This window comes from Equus przewalskii, chromosome 4 (genome assembly GCF_037783145.1).
Source record: "Equus przewalskii isolate Varuska chromosome 4, EquPr2, whole genome shotgun sequence".
Classification (NCBI taxonomy): Eukaryota; Metazoa; Chordata; class Mammalia; order Perissodactyla; family Equidae; genus Equus; species Equus przewalskii.
The window spans coordinates 61,393,014-61,406,577 of record NC_091834.1 but is presented as its reverse complement, the minus strand read 5'-3'; positions in this window follow the sequence as shown (position 1 = coordinate 61,406,577).

The window sequence follows — 13,564 nt, the reverse complement described above, 5'->3', positions numbered from 1 at the left end:
GGATGGGGTGCCCCCAGACTCCTCACCTCAGCAGTTTCCTGTCTGGCAGGCAGGAAGTAGACACCTGGGGAAGGTTTGCTGCTGCTGAGCCTGGATTTCAAACAACTATGTGGCTGCCAGCCAGCTCTTCACGGTTATGGAGCCCTCCCGCATCACCTGCCCTCCTCTGAGCTTCTGCCAGGCAGAGGGTACAGGATGGATTTTGTTGCAGATTTCCAACCTGAGGCCCAAAGATGCGAAGTGATTTCTACAAAGTCACTCACTTTCAACCTTTCCAAGCTGGGTAGCAGATTGGGCTGGGGTTCTCACCCTGAATGTGCGTTAGAATCACCCAGGGAGCAGTACACATCCTGCAGCCTGGGCCTCACCCCAGATCAAGCAGATCAGAGGCTCTGGGGGTGGGAGCCAGTATTTCATGACGCTTTCCTGGTGATTCAAATGTGTAGCCAAGAGTGAGAACTATGGGCCCGGGCCAGGGCTTCTGAAATCCTATTTTGCTCATGAGCCACTTGGGGGTCTATTAAAATGCAGCAGGCCTGAGGTGGGCTGAGAATTCGCGTTTCTAACATGTTCCCAGATGCTGCTGCTGCTGCTGCTGAGCCAAGAACCAGGCTGGGTAAGAAGACGACAGAGAGGGGGCACCTCCTCTCTACCCACCCCCAGCCTGGGTGCCAGCTGGTTGGGGGCGGGGGAGTGAGGAACACAATAAAGTGGTCCAAGTGTGGACTAATGACCCCTGATGTCCCGTATCCTTCAGGACCCGGGTCTTGAATCATTCGGAAAAGCCGGCTAAATCGTCAAAGACAGATCTCTCTGTGCTGCCTCTACCGATATGTCACTGGGAGCATCCAAGAATCACTCCTTACTTCTAGAAGTTCATCCACAGAGCAACTGTCTGTATTTTGGCCCTGCTCACTCTCCTGCCCTCCTGACTGCAGGGTCCAGCTGCCCCCAATTGCCTGGCCCACAGCCCCTCTAACTTAGGAGGTCTAAAGGCAAACTCCCCATCCCCCCAACCTGCTCCTCCTCCCATGTTCCCACCACAGGGAGGACACTTCGGTCCACGCCCTCCCCCGGGCCTCTGGACGTTACCTCCTAAACAGCTCTCACAGCTGCCCTCCTGTCCTCCTTGCCCCGTCACTGCCCCGATTCCAGCTGTATCATCTTCTCTTCAGTTCTGCAGTGGTTTCCTGACCAGACCCCCAGCCTCACCGTCCGCCATTTTGTGTCTGTTTCCATCTTCTCCACCAGCCAATGAACTCCTAGAGCGCCGTGGCTCTTAACCATGCTCAGGGGCTGCCCCACAGTAGGTGTTTAATCAATGCTCTCTGTGTGAAGGAATGAGTGAGGAGCCATGATGTCCAGACCTGGTTCTGTTGACTCACTCACTGATCTTGCTGAGCTCTTTCTCCTCCCTGGCCTCACTCTGCTTATCCGAAATGGTACCCAAAGATCCTCAAACATCAGGTTTGAGATCCTATGAGGGGAGTAAGATACTCCCCCGCGTACCACTCCCTCAGGGGCAGCTGGAACAGCTGAGTGTCCCATGAGAGAACTGCCCTGCGGCTCTCCTAAGCACAGGGTGACAGGTGAACTGAGATTAGACCCTTTTTTCCCTCCCTCTCTCCTCACCCCCAGCTTGTGCCCTTCCCAGAACCTGGAATCCCTGGGTCTGAGAAAGGTCAGCGCCTACTCCCCGCACCTCCAGACTCTTGGCAGCAGCATCGGCCTCCCCCGGGAGCTTGTTAGAAATGCAGAATCTCAGGTTCCAGCCCTGCCTGGCCGAAGCGCATCTGCATTTTAACAAGATCCCCAGGCGATTCTCATGCACAGCGCAGTCTGGAAAGCACTGATCTAGAAATGGAGATGCAGACAGGAAGCAAAGGGGGAGCAGGGAGCAGAAGAGAGGAGCAAGGGCTCCTTCAAAGCAGCCTGCTTGCTGGGCCCTCCTCGGGCTCCACGTTGCTCCGTTGTTCCTGTCCCTGCCCTTCCCACCCAGGGTAGAGCCTCCACCCTCACCCCCCCATTTGCTACCTCGTCACCCCTTTGGTTTCCTTCATCTCACATGGTCTTCTGCTTTCCTTCTCTATCCCCCTTCTTCCCCAGAAAAGACATTCTCTCCGTTTCCCTGCTGTATCCCCAGGGCCGAGCACGTCATAGGTGCTCGACAAGTATCTGTTGAATAAATAAATTGAACACGTGAAACTTATCATGATGAACTTCTGGCTGCGGCAGCCTTCACCCTTTGAACTTGGAAGTTTCTGAAGCTAGTGATGCAACAGCTTTGTTTCATTCTTTACATTTCAAATGGGGCATGGTCAGACAACTTGGCACTTCAGGCAGGACATCAAGAGTTCAAAAAGCAGGGACCAAAGTGGGGTAGATTGCAAAAATGATCATCATTCCAGGAGGTGTGTATCTTTGCAATACGACTTTGCTCTCCTCCCCCCAAGAGGTAGAGCCTATTTCTCTCCATCACCCCACTTTCCAAATCTGGGCTTGGCCGCGTGACATGTTTTGGCCAATGCAATGTTAGCAAAAGTGATGCTGGTAGAGGCTTGAAAAATGCTTGCACACTGGGGTTTGTTCCGTCTTTTGCTCTTTTGGATTTACCCATAAGTTGAAAACTTATGTCCACACAGAAACCTGCACACAGACCTCTATACCAGTTTCGTTCATAATTGCCGAAACTTGGAGGCAATGTCCTTCAGCAGGTGAGTGGATAAATAAAGTGTGGTACGTCCAGATAATGGAATACTATTCAGCTCTGAAAAATAATGATCTTGCAAGCCATGAAAGACACAGAGGAAACTTAAATGCATGTTACTAAGTGAAAAAAGCCAATCAGAAAAGGCTACATACTGTATGATTCCCACTAAAGGACATTCTGGAAAAGAAAAAACTATGGAGACAGTAGAAGGATCCATGTCTGCAGGGGGTGGGGCCAAGGGAGGGATGAATAGGGTGAGCACAGAGGATCTGTGGGGCAGTGAAACTACTCTGTATGACACTATAATAGTGGACACAGGTCATCATGCACATTTGCCAAAACCCATAGAATGTACAACACCAAGAGGGAATGGTGACACAAACGGTGGACTTGGAGTGACAATGACGTGTCAATGTCGATTCAGTGACTACCACAAATATACTCCTCTGGTGGGGGATGTTGATGGTGAGGAAGGCTATAGGAGGGGAGGGGGTGCATCTCCGTACTTTCTGTTCAGTTTCACTGTGAACCTAAAACTACTCTAAAAAATGAAGTCTACTTTTTAAAAAAGTGTTTGTACCCTGGAACTTGTTCCCTCCCTTGCTGCTCTCAGGAACCCTGTGACCCCCAGCATGTGGCAAAGGTGGCCTGCTGGATACTGATGGCCGTGTCATGCCTATTGCCCCGGCTGACATCAAGCCAACTGCCAGACATGTGAGTGAGGGCATCCAGAGCATCAGCCCAGCCAAGACGCCAGCTGAGTGCAAAGAGCAGCCAGACCAGCCCTGACCAGCAGCACTGCCCAGCCGGCTCCCTGGAGCATGAGAATAATAAAGGCTTCTTGTTTCGAGCCTCTCTTTTTGGGGTGAGTTGCTCCCACTCAAAAAATACCTGAAAGACACATAGACTTTTTGGTTAAAGACGGCAGGTTGAACACATGTTGTAGCTCTGGGTCTCCTGAAACCCCAATAAAATGACAGTAAACAGAACGTTTAAAGCCATAAACCCGCAAGGACAAATGGGGGAGGAGACAACAGCAGTAAAATTTTGAAAGCTGGGGAGCAGACTGATGAGCAGTTCCTGACAGCAGATCCAAGACAGCTGCATCGAAAGCCGCAGTGGCTTGATCTGCTTTAGGGAAGCTCCGAGATTGGGCTGGCTGCCTCTGGAATGCATGAGGGTGGGCTGATGGTGGGCCCACGACAGGAGGGCTGTTGAACGCTGGTAGGACGAGGCCAGGATCTCATGCCCTGCCCATCACCCCAATGCAGCTGGTGGCCCCAGACATCCAGGACTGCTGGGAGCCGTGGCTACATCATTTGATCGGCTGTTTGACAGGGTCCAGCCGATTAACGCCGAGGGGTGCAGGGCCGCCCCTTGGTGAAGAATAACTGGCCAGCCCCTCACATAGTTCTGAAACCTGTGCTGCTTCTAATTGCCCTTCATTTCTTTTCCTTTCTTAACCTCCAGTTTTCACTCCTTTGGGTGGCTGCTTGGGAGGCACTACCTCCCGGGAAAATTAAATATAGTAAGAGAATGTGACCACCTGCAGGTAACTTTCAAGATATTCTTCGGTTAATTATTGGAGGAGCACACAGTCCCATTTGAGACAATCAGAAAGGAATCCTGCCCAGATAAGATGTCGAATTAGGTTTATGGCCTCTATCTGGTTAATGTTTCCTTCTCCCTCCAGTTCTTTGTCTAAATATATATATGCATCATCCTTCTAAGTTTGCTGGTTAATTGGATGATCAAGAAGTATCTATATATTATTCTTGACCTTCTGCTTTCTGTTAAAATGTTATAGAGGTTTTCTCCTAAAAGCAATAAATAATAAATAATTGATGAGTGGAAGGGCCGAGGGGTGTAGGGATGCCCCTTGGTGAAGAATGGCCGGCCGACACCCCTGATATTTTCTGAATTATATGCATGCTTTCTAGCAAGGTTACGTCTATACTTATTTCTGTTTTTTATTCTTGAAGATATACAGTTTAGCTTAGCTTTTCAGCCCTTTACTTTACTAACAAAGTGATACTTTCTCCGGCAGTGTGCTTAAGGGACTGTTAGCTCCACAATCTACAAGACAAAGGAATGCTTCCACCCCCTAAAGGGCGCGAAAAAGTAAAGATGTTTAACTGCCCGCTGAGAATGCAGATAGCCCTGGGGATAAGACACCCTGGAGTCGCCTTTTGTTCCCATTAACCATCTACACTAATGGCGTAAATGATTGAGGGAGGCAGGGATGGCTCCACCAGGATGTAACCAGACGGACTGCTGTCCTGTCCGGAGGCCTGGACCTTCTCTCTTTGATTTAACTTTACCATGAATTACAACAGATGCCTAGGTACCTATCTCCTTTAGCTTAGAGACAACAAACACTAGTTAATTGCGGAGAAGACCACCATTAACCTTATGCTATACAGAATGGAATGCTAATAAATATTCTCGTGCTCGATTTTTTTACTTCCTTATCTCTCTGAGAATATTTGTAGAACCATTTCTGTACTAATCCTGAAAAATATATAAACGACACTTGTGCACAGTAAAGTCGGACTTGCTAACACCAACCCAAGTCTCACGTCCCCTTTATTTTCCCCTCATCGCGCCGACGCCGTCCATCCCTCAGGAACCTGGACTCCGCCGGGCGGGACCCCAGCACAGGACCAAAGGCGACTTCCTTACAGAGGGCCAAACGAGGGTGGCTAGACCAAAGACCACACGGCACAGTCGATGGCAGAAGCGTCGCCATGAAAATAAAAGAATTATGAAGACTTATATGCTGAATATCCAGCCCAGGCCCTGCCCTGGCCTTCCTCCCTCTCACTCAGCTCCCAGAATGCTGACCACTAGGTGTTTTATCCTCCAGCAGGAGGCTGGGAAAGTTTTCTTTACAGAATCTGACCAGCCCACAAGAAATGACCTAAGAAATTGACGTCAAGTGTCCCCCAACAAATAGCCCAATCAGACTGGTCCCCTATGAGTGTGGAGCGTCCAGCCTCTGTAGTGCTCCAATCCAAGACTGAGCAGACAGCCAAGGATCGCCATAAATGTCAGGAAAGCCTAAGAGGAGGAGAATAAAATCAGGAAAAAAGCAACATGGAAGAAACAAACTGTGTAGGGAGAAGAAAAATTTTAAAAACAATCATCAATATCCTTGTAGAGATAGGAGAGGATGTTGCACACCTGAAACAAGAAGAGGATGCATAGCGCAGGCACTGGTGCCCGCATCACCTCCCTGGCCACCTCCACTGCAGCCATGATGGGCAGTCCTGTGCTTGCAGACCATCAGCTGTGTCCCACCTCAAGCCAGAGCCTGCCCTTGTCTCTGCACTTGGCTGCCTCAGGACTTGCTCCAAAACTACAGCAGACGCCACCACCCACCGCAGGCCCAGCCTTGAAGTGTGGGGCTCAACGCCCAGTGAGAGATGAGCCCATCCCGAGGGTCCACAAACCTTCCTCTCAATGTGGCATCCCTCTTCTTGGCAAGGAACAAAACAGGCTCTGTCCTGCTGGAGCCAAATCAGGGCTTAAATTAGCAGGAAATATAGAGATCCAGGAAAGGCAAATGCAAGCTTCGGCTGAGGCAGCTGGAATTCAGGAAGGGAGGGTAGCTCCCCCCAAGACCCCCCACCCCAGACAGGCAGGGATTCCTCCAAACTTCCTTAGGGGTCACCCCACATGCATACTCCAACACTCCAGCCACGCTGACTTTATTGTCCCCAAACCTAGCCCTCCTAGCCTCAGGGTCTTTGCACATGCTGTTTGCTCTGTTGTGCATGTCTTTGGCCTCAGCTGTGGCCATACTTGGCCTATCCTCTTCTCCCTTCTAAATTCAGATAATTTATCAGTTCCACCTAGAGCCAACTTCTCTTGCCTCTTCACCACCCCCGTGGTGCCACATGGTTTTGCAAGGCTCTGTTGACACTTCATCTTGTTTACTGACAAGCCTGTGAGCTCCATTGGGTTGGGGACAGGTCTTAGTTGCTTCTGTACACTGCAGGACTGGAACATGGTGGTGTCAACAGGGGAATCTGCAGAAGTGAGTATGCCCCTCAGTTAGCCAGTGTCCAATCAGCACATTGTCAGTGGCCACAGGGCCCCTGCTCCAGGAGGGGCCCCTGGAGACCCCAGCCCTCAACAGTACATCCCATGACTACAGCACAGGGGGCAGCCAAGGTCAAAGGCATCCCTGCCCAAGTCTCAGTCGTGACCCTGACACTCAGGTGTGCGAAACCTGGCAACTTACTTAAGCTCTCCTTGCCGCCTCTCGTCATGGACAAAATGAGGGCGACGGTGGAGATTCCATGAGTTCGCGTATGTTAAGTGCTCAGCACTGTGCCTGGCCCCAGGCAAGTGCTCTGAAGTGCTGGCTATTGTTAGGACTCATTCCCTTTAATTCAGTAAGTGTCCAGCGAGTACAGAGGAGCAGCCCCCACAGCTAGGGTGTCCAGGGACTAGTCAGAGGTGGGCTGCAGTGGGGGCCAGTGAGGACTTACAGCCCTGAGGAGGTCAGGGGGGACTTAGGGAGCCCCAAAGAGATCAGTGAGGTCTGGGGAGCCCTCTGAAGGCATGGGGAGAGCACAGAGCTCCTCTCTGAAGAAGGAAGACAAGGCGGGCATTACAGGTTCCCAGAATGACACGACCATAAGGAAGGAGGGGGAAAGTACCTGGCATACAGGGGTGAGGCGACGCCACAGGGAGATGATAGGAGAGGAAGCTGAGGCATGAGGGGGCACAAAGCCCAACTGATTGGGTCCTCGGGTTGGCCTGGCAGGGTGGGGATGCCCCTCTGGTGGACGGCACCATGCAGGCAGCCCTGGGCTCTTGCTTCTGTGGCTGCCCTGATCACACAGAGCCTCCCAGTGGCCATCAACCTCTCTGAGGAGACGCACCGTGTATGGGAAGTGGAGCTGGGCATCCTGCTCCCACCCCACCTCTAGGATTACTGAATTTGGAATCCAGACTGGGAGCATCAAATATTCATGCAACATCTGGCGAGAGTCTTAGAATCCAACCTACAGGTTCACAGAAGCCAAGCATTTGGCAAACTTCTAGAAAACAGGAATATTCTAGGTTGGCCCGATTCTTTCCCAGCTTTAGCCTGTGTGGTAGGAAACTGTCTGGCTTTCAGATGCTTCTGAGGACCACAGGAACCTAGGGGAGGATAGGCTCTGAGGTCCCACCCTCCTCACACACCTGGATGATGGTGGGTGGGCTCTTCACCACCCGCTGAGTGAGTCTCTCCACCTGCTGGCCTGTGCTGAGCTCCATCTCAGGGCGACAGCTCAAGGCAAGTCAGGGAGGCCCCAGGGTGTCTGCAGCCGAGACCATGTTGCTGTCGGAGGGTCTGAGCAAAGGACAAGGGTGGTGAAGATCCGGTCAGAACCCCCTGCCCTGGTCTGGCTATGAGGGCAACGACCTCCTGCCCTGCTTGCTCTCCCGGCAGATGGTAACGACCCCCCAACTGTAACTGTTGGGATGTCAGGGTCAGGAGGGGCTCAGGTGGCAGGAATCGTCCCTGGGGGAGATTGATGAGGTCTTAACACAAGGAAGGACACCGCAGTCACCCACTGGGGAGGCCACTGGGCAAGTGTGTGAGTGCATATGGGAGGCAGAGACTGAGCTCCCCATCACTGTGGGGTGTGCAAGCAGAAGCTGAGACCTCCTGCAGGATGGTGAAGAGGGGCTCCTGCAGCCAGCATGTGGTGGGAAGTTGGTCAAGAGGGGGTAACTGCTGGGCTTCCCTTTAGTCCTGAAGACCGGGACGTTCAGGCCAAGGGTGGGGGTGTGATGTGGGTGTGGTGGCTGCCTCTGGGAGGGGGCACAGCCGGGACAAGCACTGAGAGAGAGGGAAAGGAGCAGGGATGCTGGGAGAGTCTGCGAGGGCTCCTGCAGCGGCTGGTGAGGGCTTGGACAGGTTTCCACAGGTGGCGGTGCTGGGCAAGGGGTTGAAGGTGGGGACAGGGGCAGTGGGGAGGGGGCTGAGGGACTGGCAGAGGCACTGCTGTGATCAAAGCCAGTGGGAAGGGGGATAGGAGGCTGGAGAATCAGGGAGGCTCTGAATAAGTAGGCTCTGGCATGTCTGGACTCCCCATGCCTCTTCCTTGGGAGGGGAAGGCCAGGAGCAGAGGAGGGGAGATGCTTCTCTGTGACTTTCTGGTGGAGGCGACAGCCAGCAATCGGCCTGAGCCTGGGTGGACAGGCAAGACTTGTGGGGGGGCGTCAGGAAGAGGGTAGGGGCCGGGGGCTTTCCCAGAGGGAACATGGCCTGGAAATACTGCACAGAGGCTGCTGCTCCTGCGGGAGGGGGCAGACGCGCTTAGATGCGACGGGGGCCCACAGGGTTGCAGACAGAGCCAGCACACGTCTGTAATTAAGTGAGAAATCCATTTCCCACTGTTGTTAGACTACCCAATAGGCTGAAAAGAAAGCGATGCATTTTCCTTTGTAATGATAACTTCTGGATATAAGAAAAATGTCAGCTGTCAATTCTGCAGGCCGGACAAATGCCTGCTCCGCCTCTCCCTGGAGTGATGGTGCCCGTTTTAGACCTCAAAATGCTTAACTGCTTGTTTATCCTTCAATACCACAGAGGAGGAAGTCTTTTTTCACTGAGACAGCAGAGGCAGAAAGCTTCTGCAAATCCATTAAGAGAGCCCAACCATTAGGCTTTCAGACGGCCGAAAAAATCCCGTAATGCCTGCATTGCGGCGATGGTGGCAGGGAGTGGAAAGATGTGAGGGAATCCCAGAGTGGTTGGGAGAAGGACACCATGGATGGAACCTGCCACTGTCCGCGCTTCCCAAGAGCTGGCAGGAAAGGGCAGTCTCAGTGCAGGCAGGACCCTCGAAGACCAGGGAGTCAACCACCCAACTCATGAATGGGGAAACTGAGACTCCGAGAGACAGGGAGCAGCCAGAGGGCTCGAGGCTCAGTGGTAACCCCATGCAGTGGAGTTTTAGCTAGGAGTTGGGAACCCTGGATTCTAGCCCAGCTCAGCTTCTCATCAGCTGTGTGGCCTGGAGTGGGTCACGCCCTCTCTGATGCGCAGGTGGTAGAAGGATGGTGTTGCACAGGGGTCTCCTCTGAGGATTCTGTGCTCCATCTCAGCACATCTCCCACCCAGACGAAGTCCAAGGCTCTGGGAAGCGGAGGTGGGTAAATGCCAAGGACGGCAGGAATGTGGTCTGCAGCCATCTGTTCACCAGGTCCCGGGGTCCCTCCTTGCCACACCAAGGCAGCAAGGATAGGCATGACCTAGAACACAAGGAGTCTTGGCAAAAATGAGGTGCTGATGGGGAGGCAAGCTGTGCAGCCGTCTTGGGTTGGGCTGGAGCAGCAGCTCCTCCCGTCCTAACATTCGCTGCTTCTGGGTTCTTGTTGTGGAGCTGGATCTCTGCTCCTTTCACTCACCTCTTAGCTCCCCTCCCTTTTATGGGGCAGGTTTGTAAGGGAGAAGGCACCTACCTCGCACTGAGGCCCCTGTGCGGGGCTCAGCTCACATCTCCCCTAAGCCATGTGACTCACAAACAAGGCCGTGAGTGCTCTGTGTTAGGCTCCAGTGACGGTTTACTCATTTGGAGGTGTTTGTTCCACGTCAGCCTTTCCCACTAGACGACATGCTCCACAAGGGCAAGACTGTATCTCTATCTGATTCTGTATCCCCAACGCCTAGCACAGAGCCTGGCACATCCTAGGTGCTTGATAAGTTATTGCCAAGTGAATCAAAGTATCCCCATTTTACAGTTCTGGGAGCTGAGGCTCAGAGAGGATAAGGAACCTGCCTAGGACAACACAGTAAGTAGCAGACTGGGATTCCACCCTAGCTGTGCCTGGCTGCTAAACCATCACTCCTACAAAGCCAGATGGGGTGGTGATGAGTGCAGGTGGCTCTCGTGCTCGACACTCAGATGATGTTCTGTACACCAGGGCGGAGTGCCAGAGTCTGCATAGCTCCACAGACAGGCAGACAGACCTGGATTTGAATCCTGGCTCTGTGGTGCAAGCCTCATAACTGAGCTTTCAGATTCTGCGTCTATAAAATGTGGAAGATCATAAGATCGCTCCCCGTTGAGTTGTGTGAGGATTGAATGAGAGGCTGCTCGGCAGTGTGCAGCCCAGGCCCTAGGGCACAGGCAGGGGCGCTCAGTGAATCTCTCCCCTGGGATTGTCCTAGGTCTGGGGACAGAATGCTGTTGGCAAAAGAGCTTGTCTTCCTTCCCTCCCACTTCTGAGAACTCCCTCTGCCACTATGGCAGGAGAGATGACCTTTCAGAAGCATCCTGTGCAGTTTTCAGCATAGGAGACTGCAACGGGACAGGCTAAAGGCCCTGGCGCCCCTACAGCTCTTCCCTCACCTTTCCCCCGCCGGGCCACTTGGTTCCGGGAAAGCCCTGCATGCAGCCCCACCTCGAGGCCTCTGCTCCCATCACTGCCCCTCGCCTGGCCTTCCTCCTCTTCCCCCCCCTACAGCTAGACCGTATAGACCCCCAGACTGGTCCTGTCCCGTCCCCACGGGGAAGACTTCCCTGGACCTGGCCCCTGGTGGGACCCTGTCCTCTGACTGCCCACGGCACTCACAGCTGTAACAGTGCCCACTCCAGGCATTCATTCACTTATTATTGAGCACCTACTATGTGCAGGCAGTGAACAGAGAGAAGGAAACAAAATCCCTGCCTTCTAAGTTGGGACGAAACTTAGAAGACTTTGCCTTCTAAGTTGGGACAAAAAACAGAAAACGGAAGAAATAAGTAAAGTTCAATATTAGAAGGTGATAAGTTAGGAACAATGAAGCAGGGAGTCCAACGGGGAGTGGAGGGGATGCAGGTGAGCGATGGGGTCCCAGTCCCCTGGAGTAGAGACTGCGATGAAGATCCATGTCTGGTGTATTGAGGGTTACGGGGAAGTCAGCACGAGCCTGGCTTGAACCTCATCCCCCAGAAGATCTGGGCTGTGCACAGTCTGCCCCTTTTGACACCTTCGCGCCCTGTGTCCATCAGCCAATGGCTGTGGGCTGTCCCAGAGGTGGAAGAGGGGAAGCAGAGAAATATTCCAGGCTGGGCAGCTCTCCTTCTGCAAGGGCAATGCCTGCAGGAGGTGGAAGCTGGGAAATGGTGCATCAGCTTAAAGGAAAGGGGCTGGGGCGGGGCACCCAGCATCCACTGGAGGGTGACCAGGGAAGGCCTGGCAGTGACGTTTGAGGCAGGAGGTGAGGGAGTGAGCCAGGCAGAGATCTGGGTAAGTGCCCTCTAGGCAGAGGGAGCAGCGGGTGTGAAGGCCTTGAATGGGGGAGCACCTGGCAAGCTCCGGGAACAGTATGTGCACGTGTGTGTGGGTATGCATTGTTCATGCAGACATCTGTGTATGTGTGCAAGGATCTGTGTGTGTGCTCCCAGGGGACTTGTTTGCCTGCAAGCATGTGTGTAAATGGTGAGTGTGTCGTTTGCTAGGCCTGTGTGTGCAGGTTGTGTGCATGCCGATGTGTGCGAAGAGCCTTGTGGGCTACTGTCAGGCCCAGGTTCTTACTCTGAGTGAAGTGGGAGCCACTGGAAGCACTTGAGCAGAGGAGCGGCATGATCAGACTCAGCCCTCAAGGCCCACTGAGGGGGCGAGTGCGGAAGCGGCTCCCTGGTGAACTCGCGCCTCCACATGAGCGTCTGGCTGCCGGCCCAAGCGCCACCTCGACCCGTGCCTAGGACTGTGCTCAGCCATGCTTACCAAGGCTCTGAGCCCAGGCATGAAGCAGGAGGATGCAAAGAGAAGGGGAGGGTGTGACAGCAGAGCGGGCAGAAAGGGGTCGGGCTCAGCCTGAGCCCCGGACAATTTCTTGGGCGTGCAGTTGTGGAAGAGCCTTGAGAAGGACCTCGCTGGAGATCAGAATCCCCCTCAGGCCCGGCCTCAGCTCAGAGGGCTTTGTAAATAATGCCACGAATAATTAAAAAGAGATCGTGAGCTCCCCCTCCTCCTACCTCTGGGGAGGGATTTTCATCTGCAAATAAATTAAAATGAAATCCAGCAATGTGCATGACCCCAGTGCTCAGGCTGGAAGATGCCTGTGGAGCACCGGGTGGTTAAGCTAACCTGCCGCTTCAGGTGCAGCCTGGGCCGATGGTTCATCTTCCCCAGCAGAATCTCTCTCTGCCCTGAGCTTGCTCTCTGGACCTGGAGCTCCCTCCACAGATTATGGGGACAGTGAGGGCCCATCCATCACTGAGTCGTGTTTCCCTGGGGTGGGGGCTATCTATATGGACCGCTCAGTGTGCCTCAGGCTCCTCTGACTTTCGGAGTAGCCTGGGAAGCCTCAGTTTACATGTGGGGAACGGGAAGAAGGCTTTGACAGTTCTACATCGTGGGAAGAGGTGCTGGCATTGAATGGGTTGATGTGGCGGGGCTTCAAAAAAAAAAAACTGGCTATGCAAATTCAAGGTAGAATTACATAACGCAACCTAAAAACATCAGTAGACACCAGGCCGAGCCTTGCTTCTGGACAGCTGGGAAACCATCGGAAGTCCCAAATTTATTGGCCCTCGGCAGCCATGCTTTTTGAGGAGAAGTGCCATTTTGGTGAGCTTTGACAGGAGTCCTGACTCCAGAAGGGCCTCTGAGAGGCCAGGGGGTCCAGGCCCCCACCTCTGACAGGACCCCGTGGGCTCTGCCCCAGGTGAGCTGGTGGCAGTGGCTCTGGCCCAATTGCTGGTTACCTAAGGTCAAGACACCTCGTGAAAGAAGCCAGGGGAACTCTCATCCCTAGAAGGCCAAGTCCTCATCTGCAGGCTCTCCAGGTAGTGCCCTCACCTTGCTGAGAACCAGGGCACCCCCCACTGTCCCGGCAGAGGCCCAAGGAGGAGAAGGAGT